This window comes from Lithobates pipiens, unplaced genomic scaffold, assembly GCF_037356315.1.
Source record: "Lithobates pipiens isolate NorthernLeopardFrog02 unplaced genomic scaffold, aLitPip1_a1.2 Scaffold_22, whole genome shotgun sequence".
NCBI classification, from domain to species: Eukaryota; Metazoa; Chordata; class Amphibia; order Anura; family Ranidae; genus Lithobates; species Lithobates pipiens.
The window spans coordinates 79,705,940-79,723,765 of record NW_027507784.1 but is presented as its reverse complement, the minus strand read 5'-3'; the positions used below and the strand labels follow the sequence as shown (position 1 = coordinate 79,723,765).

The 17,826-nt window shown below is 42.5% G+C and overlaps 1 long non-coding RNA gene across 1 annotated transcript in view; it reads left to right on the top strand.

Moving 5' to 3' along the window:
- The window catches only part of LOC143923849 (uncharacterized), a 128,801-nt gene that overhangs the window by 3,387 nt on the left and 107,588 nt on the right, over positions 1 to 17,826 (top strand). The window contains exon 2 of the long non-coding RNA XR_013261784.1: positions 20 to 201. This is a non-coding gene — a long non-coding RNA (uncharacterized LOC143923849). The remainder of the gene's footprint in view (positions 1 to 19; positions 202 to 17,826) is intronic.

The following is a 17,826-nucleotide window of genomic DNA, read 5'->3' as shown; positions in this document are numbered from 1 at the left end:
CCCCCGGTCATCCTTCAAGGTTCGTGGCCTCTGGCTACATGAGTGACCAGGACGCGATGACGTCACTCCCGCACGTGTGGGTGAGAGCCGCCGTTTACAGCACGGGCTCTGTAGGTGCGGCACTGTAAGCCAGACCTTCGAAGTTCCTTCAGCCGGTGATGTCATACCAACAAGTTTAGGAGATATTCACAGTACCTACAGGTAAGCCTTCTTATATATCTGTGTTTATTTTTTATTTTTTTTACAACTGCCAGTAAATATCAGTGGCTGATAATTTCATGCTGTGTTTTTAATTTTGTAAGTGTAAATCAAGCAAATTACTTTGTTATAGGGATTGTCATTGTTTCCATAACATGTTTATAGTGTTCAAATATTCACTGTATTAGTTTTCAATAGGAGTTCTGTAATTTCTCAGTTTCTCAGTAAAGAAATGTGCTCCGCCAGCAAATTTTTCATGTTTTGTCAGTAAAAAAATGTGCTCTTCCAGTAAATTTTTCATGTTTTGTCAGTAAAAAATACTGCGGGAGGTTGGCAACCCTGGGTACAAGTGGTCTAACAGAGTTTAATACCACTATAAGGCATATTTTTGTTAATAGGTGTCCCTCGTTCCTATCTCATCAAAATTGGGAGGTTTGCAAGTAAAGTCTTTATGGAAACCGTATTCCCTGATGGTAGCGGCCTTTTTCATCAAGATAACGCACCCACACTTCAAAAATGGTACAAGAATGGTTTGAGGAACACAACAACAATTTGAGGTTTTGACTTGGCCTCCAAATTCTCCACATCTCAACCCAATTAAGCATCTGTGGGAAGTGCTGGAAAAAATTGGGTAGCTTATAACAGTAGAATTCACAGTTATAAGCAATCGTGGTGTGTAAAAAAATAAATGAATCCTGATCACTTCCCTAGAGTAGTACAGTATTACTATGGTAACATTGTTCTGCTGTCATCACAGTATGTAAAACAAAAAAATTGTTAAAAAATGTAATAATATAAAAAAAAAATTTTTTTTATAAAATCATATTTCTTTTTTGTGAAAAAAAAAACATTTTTTTTAGTTTCTTCATTATCCAAAAACTTTACAACAAAAATTACAACATCAAAAAACTTGCCATGCCTCTTATTAACCACTTAAAGTGCCCCCAATTAATCAGGTACACAGTACATGGTTCCCTAAGCATTGCATCATTTTATTCTTCTTTTTATTTTATTTTTGTGTAAATACCTTTTTATTAGCCTTTTTTCTTTTTAGCTCTGTCACTTGTCCTATTTCATCTCCTCCATATCTAAGCCGAGGGAGCTGATTAGTAGGGATACACATTCCTTCTGACATATGCAAGATACACCAGAAGAGGAATCTCTTATCTTCCTCCCTTGCCTGTTCTATCGGATAGTGCCCGCTATCGAGAAGTGCCCGGGACAAACGGCGCATGTGCAGCACAACAGCTGATTTTACGATCAGCTGTTGTGACTGCGCCTGCGCACAATTAGCGACAGACGTTTTTGTGTCAGATTGTGCCCCGTGCTGGCCAGGCATGTTCTTGTCAGTGAGGGGCAGATTAGTACACAATGATTATTAAATTAAAGATTATGATTATTAAATGATGGGCAGTGCTGCTAAACACATATTTTTCTGATAGAAAACTCGCCTTTCAATTGGCTAAACACGCCCGCAAACATCCAGGAAGAATAGCAGTAAAAAAGAAGTGTTTTGCAGCACTGCCCATCATTTAATAATCCGCTCCTCAACCGTCATGAACATGCCTCGGCAGTGCGGTGCATAATCTGACACCAAAATTTCTTCCATCGGCTATTGTGCGCAAGCGCCATCTCGCTGTCACAACAGCTGATCATAAAATCGGCTGTTGTGCTGCTCCCTACGACGCATGCATAGCGCATGCACTGCGCATGCGCCGTTTGTCCCGGGCACTCTTGATAGTGGGCACTATCCGATAGAACACCATCAATGCAGTGTGTAGGAGGGAGGAGAGGAGCGAGGAGAGGAGAGGGGAGGGAGGTGAGGGTCGTGGCTGGGAGTGTCCTTTCTCACTCCAGACTACATGTTGACAGGCAGAGGGAGGGGAAGGAGGGGGGAGCTGAAAGCAGGCAGAGAGAGGAGACCTGCGGATGACGCAGACACACATTTAGACCACGATATCTTGGCTCAGCAGCCATGATAATCGCGGTCTGTTCTCAGGGAGGAAGACAGGAGCTGGCAGGATCAAACAGGTATTGTAATGCCGCATACACACGACCAGACTTTTCGATGGACTAGGTCCGACAGTCTTCCCGACTGACAAAAGTTATGGCGTCTACAAAATAGGGGGATATATTTATGGCACTTTTATTATATATATATATATATATATATATATATATATATATATATATATATATATATATATATATATATATATATATATATATTTTTTTTTTTTTTACTAATAATGGTGGTGATCAGCATTTTTTAGCCGGACTGCGACATTGCAGCGGACAGATCAGACACTTTTTACACTTTTTTGGGACCAAAAGATCTCAAAGTGGCCGACGTACAGCTACGGCGATTTGCGCAGCCGTGCCAACCTGCCACAGTATAACTGTGGGCGGCTGGTCGGCAAGCGGTTAAATACCTTGGAATGTTTAGTTTACAAAAAGCCTTTTTGGGCCTCAAGAAATGAGATGGGCCGTCAGTACATCAGGATTGAACGATTTTCAGATATACACCATAGTTTGTGGACTCTATAACATTCCTACAGACAAATGCCCAGTACACATGATAAGATTATCGGACAAATTATCGTCCGCTTTTTTTTTTTTTTTTTTGCATGATAATCGCAGATCGAATCTGATGAGTTTACTAATGTCACGAAAATTCTTGCAGAATAAATAAATTCGGAATAAAAATTCGGAAGTGATGTCATGTGTTGTAATGCATTTGTATTGCATTTTTGAACGACAGCTGCACTGATTAAACAAAAATAGTGCGACCTGGCATCTTACAGAAAAAAATTTGATCAGCTCTCAAAAGCTCTTTACCGACGATCCGAATATCATACAATCGATAGGAAGCACTATTTTTTAAGATTTTTCTGATCGTGTGTACGGGCCTTAAATCATATCCACTGATTTGGGTTATTTTCACCAAAGAAATGTAGCAGAATAAAATTTGGCTTAAATTTATGAAGAAAGATTATTTATTTGCAAGATTTTATAACAGAAACAAAGAAAAAAACTTTTTTTTTTCAAAATTTTCTATTTTTTTTCCATTTTATTTAGCAAAACAAAACAAAACAAACGGTGATTAAAAACCACTGACAGAAAGCTCTGGTTGTGTGAAAAACATGATACAAATTTAATTTGGGTACAGTGTTGCATGACCGCGCAATTGTCTTTCAAAGTGTGACAGCGCTGAAAACTGGCCTGGTCAGAAAGGGGGTGAAAGTATTGAAGGTGTGTTTTTCCACGATTGCCGCCTAATTCTGTCATGCTACGTTTTTTTTTTGCCTTTTAGAATGAACGGCACTGAAATGCGCGTTGTATGTTTTGCAGCAATTGCCGCATAATGTGGAATCTCAGGTTAAATCGTGGCGATTCGAAATCGCAAAGTGTGAATGGCGCCTAAAACAAACAATTTTGTTTACATCCGCTGGTAAAAGCTGTCACACAAAATGTATTTTAGTGTCATAGCCAATTAGTAATAGAAGTAAGGATAATACTGCAGCATTAATTGCAGGGTGCAAGCACACCTGTGCTACCGTATTCCGGGTGGTACCATTCTATATCTTTATGGACGCGTAGGGGAATAATCAACCTGCGGTTCCCGCTTTGCCTGTCTGTAAAAATTTTACAAATATCGCAGTTTATAAGAACTGTAATCCTCCATCAAAGCGTCGTGTCACATTCGTGTAACTGAAGCCTTCTCATCAAAAAGAAAAGCTCTGTGATTGTCATGGCGTTTCACCATCAGGCCGGGCTCCATGTGAAAAAGTCATTAACATTCCAGCAACAGATGGGAAAAGCGGAGAGAGGTGTGCGAGGGCGCCAATTATCAATGGACGCGGCTTCACAGGCCCATTGTGGAGGACGGGAGATGCCGGGAGATTACTAATAAACAAGTTACTGGGAGGGAAGAAACATGATTCACCGCACATGGACTGCATTTTAAAGGACACATGCTGTGACCACACGGCTATCCTTCATCCCTCACAACTTCCACCCAACTTTGAAGTCCACCCAGTGATGGAGCATTACTAACTTCTTCATCTTGTATAAAGCGATGGCGCATCTTGTATGCAGTAATTAGGAAACCATGATTAAAACATCATCAACTAAACCCCCCCAAAAAAAAATCACGCCCACCAGAAGGCCCTGCATCCATTATTTTATATCATGATAATTAAAACTAAAATTTTAATTTTATCAGGAAGTCAGCACCTTGTCTATATGCAAAATTATATGACATACAATTATATTCAATTCTAAGGGATGGGCTAGGGCAGTATACAACATGCTAGGGTAGTATATGGGCAGGCTAGGGTAGTAAATGGGCATGCTAGGGTAGTATATTGACAGGCTAGGGTAGTAAATGGGCATGCTAGGGTAGTAAATGGGCATGCTAGGGTAGTATATGGACAGGCTAGGGTAGTATATGGACAGGCTAAGGCAGTATAGGGCCAGGCTAGGGAAGTATATAGATAGGCTAGGGTAGTAAATGGGCATGCTAGGGTAGTATATAGACAGGCTAGGTAGTATATAGGCTGGGGTAGCATATGGACAGGCTTGGGTAGTATATGTAGGATATCGACAGGCTAAGGCAGTATAGGGCCAGGCTAGGGTATAATATAGACAGGCAAGGGTAGTATATGAGCAGGCCAGGGCAGTATAGGGGCAGGCGGAGTGGCCCGGAGGGCAGCTGACATCATGACACACAACTGCTGGGAAAAAAAATCTTGGTCGTCAATTTGTTTAGTAAATAGAAGAGAAGGAAAGGCAGTTGTGGTTCAATTTGCTGCCCATCTCAAAATGCTACCTGGGTCCAATGGACCCATGGTAGGGCCGGCCCTGTCCTAGGGTCACTAGGAGTAAAGAAATTACATAGCGCCGGTGGTTAGTAGGAAGTTGAATAGTTCCCTATTGTTGGTGTCAGTGGGAAGAATAGTGCCCCATTATTGGTGTCAGTGGGAGGTAATGGCACCCCATCATTGGTGTCAGTGGGAGGAATAGTGCCCTATTGTTGGTGTAAATGGAAGGAATAGTGGCCCATCGTTGGTGTCAGTGTAAAGAATAGTATCCCATTGTTGGTGTTACTGGGAGGAATAGTTCCCCATTTCTGCTGTCAGTGGGAGGAATAGGGCCCCATCCTTGGTGTCAGTGGGATGAATAATACCCCAGCATTGGTATCAGTGGGAGGAATAATGCCCCATGATTGGTGTCGGTGGGAGAAATAGTGCCCCACCCTTGGTGTCAGTGGGGGAACTAGTTTCAGTTGGAGGTATTACTCCCCAAAAATTATATCCTTATTCTCCAACAATAATCCATGCACATCCATTACTGAATGGTTCTGTAATCTATTTTTTATGATTTTTTTTACTATGTTATTCTGCCTCCTTGTAATCTCCTCTGTGAGCTCATGAACCCCTCCCTTTCCCCATTACTTCTGTTTTTTTGGTGTGAACAGTGCAAGTTAGCTGCGGTCATGTGCACTGCTCTATGTGCACTACAAATCCCATAGTCCATCTTGAGAGCAGGCAAGAGAAAGTGGCTACATGCCACCTACAGGGTGCTCATGGAAAATTATCGTAGCCACCCTCTAACAGGAAGTCAGATCACGGCACCAAAAAAAAGGATTCTGGAGCAGGGGCAGACTGACAACTCATACAACTCATGGGGACATCCGGACAATAGGAGATTATGGGGCCCCCGAGCAATAGGAGAAGATTATGGGGCCCCTGGGCAATAGAAGATTATGGGAGTCTCCCAGGCAATAGGAGATTATGGGGCCCCCGGCACAGTATACATACACACATACATACAGTATACACACACACAGAATACACATACACACACACTGAAAAGGTACTGGAGAGGCAGGGCAGCTATAATCTTGGGATTTTTAAAAAAAAAAACACAGATTTGTACATACTGTCCCTAGTTTTATTGAGGTTGGCATCCCTGATGAGGCCCCTTAGTGGCATGGGGCCCTCGGGCAGTGCCCGAGAGCCCGAATGGTCAGTCTGCTCCTGTTCTGGAAAATTGGTGGAGGTTGAGAGCAATAGAGGGGACTTTTGAGTTATAGAGGAACTTCACTCTTTTAAAAAAAAAAATAGCAGTCACAAATACTGTAGCTACCGACTTTTAAAAATAAGATACTAAGGAAATCAAATCAGATAGTAAGGAATCATAGCCTTCTCCCCACTACGCATGCATAAGACCATGCAGGGGCCTTGGCAGGAGGGTGTGCCTAAGTGCATGTCAGTCTCACCTAGGTGAGAATTGAAGAAGTGGGAGCAGGTTCCCACTCCCTGTAAAAAAAAAAATTGCAAAAGTGTTAGGGATAGGAGGCAGGGTGGTGACATCACAGTCTCCATCTTGTCCAAACAGAGAACACTTTGCATCCTTTGAGCAAATGCAGTGTTCCCTAAATAGCATTCATGTAGAGCAAGTGACCACCTTTGTTCACTAAATGCACAAAGCGAGGTCCATAACTTTGTGGGCACAGTTTGGGGATGGCCCCTTCCTGTTCCATCATGACTGCGCACCAGTGCACAAAGCAAGGTCCATAAAGACATGGATGAGCGAATTTGGGGTGCAGGAACTTGACTGACCTCAACCCAATAGAACACCTTTGGGATGAATTAGAACAGAGACTGTGAACCAGGCATCAGCGCCTGACCTCACAAATGTGCTACTGGAAGAATGGTCAAACCTTCCCATAGACACACTCCTAAACCTTGTGGACAGCCTTCCCAGAAGAGTTGAAGCTGTTATAGCTGCAAAGGGTTGGCCAACTCAATACTGAACCCTACAGACTAAGACTGGGATGCCATTAAAGTTCATGTGCGTGTAAAGGCAGGTGTCCCAATACTTTTGGCAATATAGTGTATTTTCCAGGCAAGCTGGAAACAATGTTCAGACTATATAACCAGAATTTGATCAATTTTCATTGTTGAACAAAAGATCGTAATCAATTTGTAAACTTTTGATGTGATCTGTAGGATTCTAGGGTTCTTGATAATTGTTTTCAATAGGTACAGTGAACACCAGCAGGTATTCTTTACACCAGTGTTTTTTAATTGTGCCACCCTTTAAAGTTATTAGGCACCCCAGTCTAAAGAAAAGTAAAGAATGTTACTTTTCAATGTGAAACCTGAACCTGGGAGAGTGCATAACCGCTTGATGGAAATACCTTCATATCAGAAGCCCTCCTTTACATCAGAGATTACCCATCACATCAGAGGTCTCCCCATAATATTAGAGCCACCCTTCATGTTAGCGTCACCTCTTAATTTCAGAGGGCCCCCATCAAATTAGAACCTCCCCATCACATCAGAGGACCAATCAATATTATCAGTCACCCCTTCAATTCATAGGCCACACATTGCATCAGAATCCCCCTTAGACTTGAGAGCCCCTCCACATCAAAGTCACCCCTATAGATCAGAAGCCCCCTATATATTACAAAGTTCCCCCATCACCAGATAGCGCCCCCATCACATCAGAGTTATCCCATCACCACATAGCGCCCCCATCACCACATAGCGCCCCCATCACCACATAGTCCCCCCATCACCACATAGTCCCCCCATCTCCACATAGTCCCCCCCATCATATCAGAGTCTCCCCAGTCACAGATTTGTTTTCAGAACGTTTGTTTTACTTTGCAATTCAAAAGAACGGGATGGACAATTTTTCAAAAACAAGCAATTTTCTACCAGTTATGTAGTTTTCATTCTGGAAAAGACATTCATTCTGAAATCGATTGTTAAAAGCAAAAAACATTTTGAAATACTTTCAAATGACATTTGTTAAGTCTCTGCAGGCATTGTTGAATGTACTGCAGATAATTAGTGGGACTGCTTCAGCAGTCCCACTATTGTTATTCGTTTTTTCATTTATTAATCATCATCATCATCATCATCATCATCTTTTTATTATTATTCCATAAGTTTTTTGGCTCTGCGTAACTTCTGCATACTTTCAGCTATTAAAGCAATTCGACTTTTAAAATGTCCAGCTCTTTCAGCTGATGTGTGCCCTCCAACTTTTTTCTACTATTTATACTTTTTAAAATATTAAGCTTTTTAACACTTTTTTTTTATAACATTGAAGTCAATGAGAGCATGCTTAAAATCCTTAAAATCTTCTTCCGCTACCAAAAGTTTCAGCTCCTTCATACTTTCACCTACAGACACCAAACAACCTTTAAAATGTTCACAAAATATTCAGCTGTTTGGCTATATCTTTTCAGTTTGATATCTTTTTACAGTTTTTGTGAAAAAGCTGTTCAAGTTTCGTGATAGTTTCAGAAAATGTCATTAAATTTAGGGCATCCAGGCTTTTGTTGTCCGTTTTGTTTCCATGGTTACCAATGCTTCTTTTACACAGTGATGGGCAGTGGGGGGAGGCGGCTGGAGCATCTCAGATTAGAGCCCAGGGGAGAGCACAGACACACCATGTACTGATTTATAATAGAGGAATATGATGGGGAAGTTTTGATGGTGGCAATATGATGGGGCAGTTTTGATGCTATTCAGCATTCCCACGCATTTTCTCCAGGAAATGCATTTTCTAGTTTTCATGTGTAACATCCTGGAGTTTGGTCAGGGAGCTCCTCACAAATGTACTTGCCAAGAGTAGTTATCTTGGTCGATTAATTGCAATCTATTGATTTCTCCCTAAGTTTGGCCTTGTTGCACTTTTGTCTTCTACAACTAGGTGGCCAGGTACTTGGTGGTACTAGATATGAGAAGGGCAACCCAAGGTCTGGTCATGGGTATGTCAGCCAATGGGCAGGGATTTTCTTGAAACCATTGGCCTGCTCAGAGAACCTATAGATTCAGGTGAGGTCAAGTGATCTGTGTTCTGTGCCACCTGGACTGCCTTCTGGGTGGACGTGTGTCATCTGCCCCAGGCTGCTAGGCCTAAGATTGGGCCTATCCCGGGGGCATCTGGCTGCCAGGCTGTGTGAGGGCCTATCCGGAAGTAAGAAGGCATCGCAGGGTTGTGACTGCGGCTTGCAGTGCAAACAAAAGTGAAGGTTCTACCGGCCGGTGAACCTGTCAGTGGTCGGAGGTAGAAGCGAAGCTGTCACCACTAAGGGACCAACCACCTTTACCAGGGACCACCGTGAGTAACTGAAGCAAGATCAATATCCAACGGTATTTGATTACCAATCCGTTTAAAACAGACTATTCTGCTTCTGCGTCAGGAACGGTCCATTCTGGACTGTCCAACCCCTCCCTGTTTGCACCTCCAGTACTAATTGCCCCAGCAGTTAAAACCTTTAGGGATTTGGTACTTAAGGACCTTGATAAGCTGTCAGTCAAACAGGAACATCGATTACCATTCCCTAAAGAAGGATTTAGATCTTTGTGTGATCGCAAGGATGTGATTATACGTCCCGCTGACAAGGGGGGCGGGATTGTGATCTTGGATGCTGGACAGTATGAGACAGAGATGTACAGATTTTTAAGTGAACTGGGTACATATAGAACCCTCCCAAACGACCCTACCAATTTATATAAAAAACAACTTAAAGTACTCGTCAATAAGGTCCATGAATTGGGGATTCTTAATAATAAGGAGAAATCGTTTTTGGTCCCAGTTGCTCCCCGGATACCAATAATATATTATCTACCCAAAATTCACAAGGATCCGGTCAATCCCCCTGTAGTTAGCAGAATAAATTCAATAACCTCACGTGTTGGCCGTTATATTGATTTTTACTTACAACCTATAGTGAAAGGAACACCATCTTACCTTAAGGACACAGGAGCTACTATAAAAAAATTAGAAGAAATAAGACTTCAGGACCATTACATTATTGCCACTGCTGACGTGGCTTCATTGTACACGTGCATACCCCATGAAAAGGGGGCAGAGGCAGTACATCATTTTCTTAACCAGGAACATTCCCTAGCTGCTTTCCAATGCGATTATCTCATGGAACTTTTAGAGTTCGCTACGGAACACAGCTATTTCTGGTTCAATGGGCTCTTCTTTTGACAACAACGCGGGGTAGCCATGGGGGCTAAGTTCACCCCCAGCCTCGCAAATCTTTTTATCGCCAAATGGGAGGAGGATGTCGTCTATGCCCAGCGGAATCCATCATTGGTATTCTGGGCACGCTATATAGACGACATCCTCCTCCTGTGGAGTGGCTCTCCAGAGTCCTTAAAGGAATTTTTTGATTTCTTGAATATTAATGACGGGTATAATATTAACTTATGAAATGAGCACCAGTAAAATTATTTTTCTTGATTTGGAAATTGAGCTTGTCAACAACAAATTCGAATTCAAGACGCATTTTAAACCCACAGACCGCAATGGTTTTATTCCCGTGGATAGCTGCCACCATAAATCGTGGCTGGGGTCAGTTCCTCACAGTCAATTTCTTAGGCTCCGTAGGAACTGCACCCAGGTTGATACTTTCATGACACAGGCTGAGATTCTAAAACAGCGGTTCATTGATAAAGGGTATGACAATGCGATCTTAGAATTTGAGTTACAGAAGGCCTTGTCAGTCAGTAGGGATTCACTTTTAGCTGCTAAATCCCCACAGAAACCTAATGAGAGCTATAAATGGGCCATGTTGACATCTTTTTCAACGCAACATGGGCAAATTAGAGCCATAATAAACAAACATTGGGACATCCTTAAAAATGATTCAGTATTGGGTTCTAGGCTGCCAGATAGAGCAAGGGTTCTCTTTAAGGGTGCTCCTGCTCTGCAGGGCAGCATTGCACCCAACATTATTAATCCACCCACACGGCCCTCTTTTATCCACAATTTGACAGGTTTTTTTCTGTGCAAAAAATGTGTAGTATGTCTACACAACACAGTGGGTAGACATAAAACCACAGAATTTAGATCAACCGTTAAAAATAAAATTTATAACATCAAAACATTTTACACCTGTGGTACCCGCTATGTGGTCTATTTGATTACCTGTCCCTGTGGGAAGCAATATGTGGGACGAGCCACTAGGACATTCTCAATCAGAGTGGACGAGCATATTGCTTTAATTAAAGCAAGAGACACTAAACACATGGTCCCTAGACACTATAAAGAATTTCATGGCAGCAATCCACAAGGTACGCAGTTTGTAGCTATAGACAAATTTGTGCCCCCTTGGAGGGGGGGCGCTATGATAAAAGGCGTGTCTCGTTTGGAGACATATTGGATATATGAGCTCCGGTCCCACTCTCCTTATGGTTTAAACGTAGAGTGGGATATTAACGCTTTTATTAATGAAGCTTGATTTGAAAAGGAACTGTTAGTACAGCGTACATTTGTTTTGTAATATATGGTAGGTTTTGATTATGCCTTGGTCTGCGGTTGGTCCAGGTGCCCATCACATATTGGTTTAAGTTATAATGCATATTTTACATATGTCTCTGTCTCATATTAGCTCGGGTGTGTATCACATATGGGTTCAAGTTACAATGCATGTTCCAAATAGGTTTCTGTCTCATATTGGTTCATTGCTGTTTTTTAATCAGTGTAAACACATTAATTATTTTCATTATTAATTTTTTATTATCTTTTTTTACCATATTTTTTATTTTATTTTTAAGAGCCTAGATTTTGTTTTTTGTTTTTTATTAAATGATGTACTAATGCTTTATTAAATGGTACACTAACATTTGTGCGATGTGCGCAAGTGGGCCTGGGTTACTCCATCCGTGGTGCAATTTGATACATCCATACACGGCGGATTGCGTGAGCAATTTAAATTAGGTACCATTTAGATTGCAACATAAGCATGTTTTGAAAAGGTTCGGTGTGTATATACTTTTTTCATCCTGGCCCTGTTGTCCGTGTCACTTCCGCTGTGCTGGTTGTATGTTTGCGGTCCAAGGTCCGGAAGGGATAGTAAAAATGGCGACGACCTCACTTCCAGTGAGCATGGGAGCACGAGTTGTATTGCGTTCCGGCTCGGAGCAATCCGGAAGTGACGCAAACAGGTGACTCTCGTCACTTCCGGGTTGCGGGGGACAGGGTGATTGTGCTGTATACTGCCTTCGGTGTGTGGCCCAGCGCCACATTATTAGTTGTGTGCGTTGAACCATACTTAAAATTTTCCACCCCATTGAAAACGTTATTGTGAAATAGAACTGGGAATTTCTTTCACATTGATAGTCCAAAGCGAGGCTTGGAACGCACGCTTAGCGGCCATTTTGGCCGAAAACCGGAAGTGGCCCATGGGGACACACAGATGAGCAATTCCGGCCCATTGGACACAAAAGTATATAAAAGTGAGTACTACAGCAGTGCCCCCCACCCCAGACGACGTCCAAGGAGACGAAACGTGTCGGGAGAACCTCACTGCTGTGACTATTTTTGAAAAAGCGCTATGTCAACTACAGAAATGTAAGTTTGATACTTTTTAAATAAATTTACAAGTTTTTAGAGAATTACGCTATGTTGGATTTATTCTTCTATTCTGTATGATCGTTTGGTGGAGTGTGATCTGCTCTATTGATTGGAGGAGTATCTGCACCAACCAGTTCCATGTTTCACGGTTTCCTGGAGGCCATCTAATCGTTTTTGTATCAAAGCCATTTTGACCCTTCGGACATATGTCCGTTGGGGACATAGACCTCCGGTAAACCTCAAACCTGTTTCAGGTGGTGGTGTTCACATAAGGGTGTACTGTGCACTTTTTGGATTTCCTGGAGGATATCTGTCATTTCTCTTCACGCTGAGGGGGACTACTGATGATTCCTCATACAAACACTGTATCAAAATTTCACTGGAGGACTTTGATATAACAAAAACTTTTTTGTTCATTTTTTTTTTCACGTGTAATATTTATATATACACATATTTAATGAGTATTGGGGTAATCCGATAACTGAGCATAAGTTTATATTTCTTGAGAAGTGGCACCTTGCTGGAGCCTTTCCCTGTACGGCTGTCTTCCTATTGAAGTCTCGGAGTCTTCCTATTGAAGTTAGAACCATTTAAAGCGGGAGTAAACCCGCTGACTTTTTTTTTTTTTGCACCTGCAAGGGAAAAGGCATAATGAGCTAGTACTAGCATACTAGCTCATTATGAAATACTAACGAGGCATGCCGAGGGAGCTGACATGTCTTCCGGGTATCGCAGCTCCTGCGCTGTGAGTGGCATGTGCGCGGGAGTTTTCTTCCTGGCAGGGTCTGGCTTCTGCCGGACTTTCAGCCGAGAATCCCCTGGTGCGCATGCGGCACTGAAGTCAGCAGCTCATTGCGAGGGGAATAACTCCTAAACCGTACAGGTTTAGGAGATATTCTTTTTACCTACAGGTACGCCTTATAGGCTTACCTGTAGGTCAAAGTGAAACATTTTTAATATACAACCGCGTTAAGGGTGACCTGGGCCTAACCCTCTTTCCCTTGCAAAATATAGAAAGGCCTGTTAAAAGAAATAAAGCCTCTTTTGCATCCAAGAAGTGTCTGGTGCCCAATGACTTTCACCTTCTTTGCACCCACTATGCCTCACAACCCAATACATATTGAAGGATGTCAGAGGTCTGTGGCCTCAAAAGTTCTCATTAGACTGGAAGAGGTTAGGGACTTTGCTACACATGCAAGCCTATGTAGGGCCAGGTAAAGGCTAGGTTTACTTACACTTGTAGTTGGGGGCAGTAAAAACAAGCAGTTGAGCCGTGTTTTTACCGCACCCCAACTGATCCTCTGCAGCTGCAAGGGAGGCAGACGGGTGTACACATTGTGAAACATTGTGGCACAGGAACAGTGAACATTGTGGTTGCTGCACTGTGGTTTGGGTTTTAGGGGTTAAATTGGGCGGAAATTAGGTGACATAGAGCTTCCTCACTGCCTGATCGCTCTTCAGAGGGCTAAACAAGTCCTAATAGAATTTGTACAGCAAACTGGAAAATTACTAGATTGTGTTTGTCGCCGGCATTGGCTTTTTCAATTAAGCCTCGTACATACGATTGGATTTTCCACAGACAAAAGCTCTGACTTTTGTCCGAAGGCGTGTGCCTGGATTTTGTCTTGCATACAAACACGAACGTAGTGACATACTACATGGTTTTTCAGATCTTTAGTGCCACCCTTTGGGCTCCTTCTGTTAATTTCTTGTTAGTAGAAGTTTGGTGAGTGTTGATTTGTGCTTTTTACTTTGCGCTTTTCATTTTGCGCTTTTCAGTTAGTTTCTGAATAGCTGTTCGTCAACCAGCCATGTTGCGGAATCGGAGGAGATAACGTGTTATTTATTATTGGCCTATTGCTTTGACCCAAGTCCAGTCCAGTCCAGGAACAGTAGGAGGAGGATTTCTTGGACCAAAAATTGGTTGCTTTATTAATCTGTCATATGCATTTGCTGCGGGAGCTCCAGGAGAATAATGCGGATGATTTTTGGAATTATCTCCGGATGGCGGACCCCTACTTTCACCAACTCTTGGCATTGTTGACCCCCTATATTAAGAAGCAGGTTTTTATTTTATTTTTTGGTTGAATAATAATGATTTGATTTGGTATATTTTCTATATTTTTGGATGCATAGAATGCACTTTTTGGTTATGTTCTATTGGCAGATAGCATGTCTAACTTTATTTGTTTTCTTTTTTTTTAATGCACAATAAATAATTGTGTAGAATAATACTTGGCTATGTGTTTTACTTCAAATGACAGTTTGGGAGTCGGCAGTTACATTTAAAAAAAAATACAATGTAAAATTGACAAGAGACACCAACATAGTTGTATCTTTGATCTTAAAAACTACGGGATAATGGTGTTGTGGTAACGCCCTAAAAAAAAAAAAAGCATAAGAATATTATTCTTGATATCACTAGGAAAAAAAAGACTTTGAAAATTTGTTTGTAACAACTCCATCAGTATCACCAGCAAAGCAGCTTCGTTATTACAGTGTTTAAAAAAGCAGAGAATTGTGCGCAGCATTTGGAGATTTCATAATTTGCCGCGTCACAAATGTTACTTCTTCCTTACAAACGCTAGTTTACAAGACCGACCACTTCTGCATCGTCCTTGCTTACGAGCATGCGCGTTTGTACTTTGGATTTTTGTCCGATGGACTTGTGTACACACGCTCGGAAAATCCGACAACAGATATTTGTCCACGGAAAATCCGACAACAATTGTCCGATGGAGCGTACACACAGTCGGATTTTCCACCAACAGCCTGTCATTATCACACATTTCCCATCGGAAACTCCAATCGTGTGTACGCAGCTTAAGAATGCTGCAGTTGTCCCTCGCTGTGTCAGATCTCCAGAAGATTCAGCCCGTTTATGGCCAAGCATGCATTAATCCAGTAATAACGGTGAAAATCAGCAGTTATTCTTTGCCATCTCTTCTTTGAAGATAATTCTCTGTCTCTATTTTCCTTTCTGTGTTTGACAAACGGCTCCTTATGAGCTGATAAAGACCACATTACCGCCTTTGTTTTTGTGCTGTTTTCCCTCCAATTCTTCGCCCCAATCGGCACTCCATTGTGAGAATTTATAGAGCTTTTCCCAAACGTTTACTCAGTGTCAGTTTGTTCACAGGTTCATCCGGGGCCACCATTTACATATGTGTGTTGATGGCTTACACCGTGTCAAATCGGAGCTGGCCCGGGCCAAGTGCTTGTTTTGTGTCCAGCTTTCCTTTCCCTCCAACCCTAATAACACAAACTCCACCGGCTCTTCAAAACAACAATAACATCAAAGGTGTTGGCTTTAAGTGGCCACAGACTGTCATCCCTCCTCCTCCTCTTCTGACTGGATATGTGCAGATTCAATAGAAAAACTTCTGGAGCTCGCCGCCTGTAAATTAGGAAGCTTGTCAACTGTTTCTGTGCTGTGTTAATGCAAAAAAAGAATACATTTGGCTGTATTATCAAAGATATATTAAAGTGTATGCATCTTATTTTAGTTTTGGATAGAGTAAAGGCCATGTACAGCCTATCTGACAGGGCCAGAAATGTCCCGAACACTTCCCTGGGCCCTGGAGAGAAGCCCTAGCAGCCCAGCTTGTTGGCGCAAGTCCTTGTTCTGTTATTGTCACTTGTTGCTCCACTTTAGAATTTCACCAAACCCTTCCCTGGCCTCGACAGTGAAGCCCAAGCATTCCAGCTTGTCAGAGTACATGGCGCAAGTCCTCCTGCTGTTGGTGGTTAAAGACACCCTTGCTGCTCCAGGAGAAGCCCAGGTGGCCCAGTTTGTTGGGGTATGTGACGCCGGGTCCTCGTGCTGTTGGTTGTAAAAGACCCGCTTGTTACTCCACTTCAGAATTGTACCAGGCACTTCCCTGGGCTCGGCAGAGAAGCCCCAGTGGCCCAGCTTGTAGGAGCATGTGGGGCAAGTCCTTGTGCTGTTGTTGGTAAAGGAAATGTACAGAACACCTAGCTTGGCTCAACAGAGAAGCCCAAGCTTGTCAGAGTACATGACGTGGGTCCTCATGTTGTTGGTAAAAGACCCACTTGCTGCTCCACTTCAGAACTGTACTGGACACCTCCAAGGGCTCGACAAAGAAGTCCAAGCTTCTCTAAGGACATGGTGCTGGTCATGCTGTTGTTTGTTAACCGCTTGCCGACCAGCTCCTGTACTTATACGTTGGCAGAATGGCACGGCTGGGCAAAGTAACATACCTGTACGTTACTTTGAATTTCCCGCCATGTACGCACGTGCCTGCCACGAGCTCCATGACCACACCCGCGGAACCTGCGGACTCCATGTCCGTTGGGTGCCCGCGATCGCGTCACGGAGCTGAAGAGCGGGGAGATGCCGATGTAAACACAGCATCTCCCGATTCTGCCTAGTGACAGGGCACTGATCGTCTGCTCTCTGTCATCGGGAGCAGCGATCAGTGTCGTGTCACTGCTAGCCCATCCCCCCACAGTTAGAATCACTCCCCAGGACACACTTAACCCCTCTCCCACCCCCCTAGTGGTTAACCCCTTCACTGCCAGTGGCATTTTTATAGTAATCAATGCAATTTTATAGCATTGATCGGTCTCTAAAATGTGTCAAAATTGTCCGATGTGTCCGCCATAATGTCTCAGTCATGATAAAAATCGCTGATCGCCGCCATTACTAGTAAGAAAAAAAAATATTAATAAAAATGCCATAAATCTATCCCCTATTTTGTAGACGCTATAACTTTTGTACAAACCAATCAATAAATGCTTATTGTGAGTTTTTTTTTTTTACCAAAAATATGTCGAATACGTATCGACCTAAACTGAGGGAAAAAAATTTTTTTTTGATTTTTTTGGGGATAGTTATTATAGCAAAAAGTAAAAAATAATGCGCTTTTTTCATAATTGGCGTTCTTTTTATTGTTTATATCGCAAAAAATAAAAACCGCAGAGGTGATCAAATACCACCAAAGGAAAGCTCTATTTGTGGGGAAAAAAGGACATCAATTTTGTTTGGGAGCCACACTGCACGACCGCGCAATTGTTAGTTAAAACGACGCAGTACCAAATCGCAAAAAGTGCTCTGGTCTTTGGCCAGCAAAATGGTCCGGGGCTTAAATGGTTAAAGACCTGCTTGCTGCTTCACTTCAGAACTTTACCAAACACTTCCCTGGGTTTGACAAAGAACCCCAGTCAGCCAAGTTTGTTGGAGTACGTGGCATGAGTCCTCTTGCTGTTTTT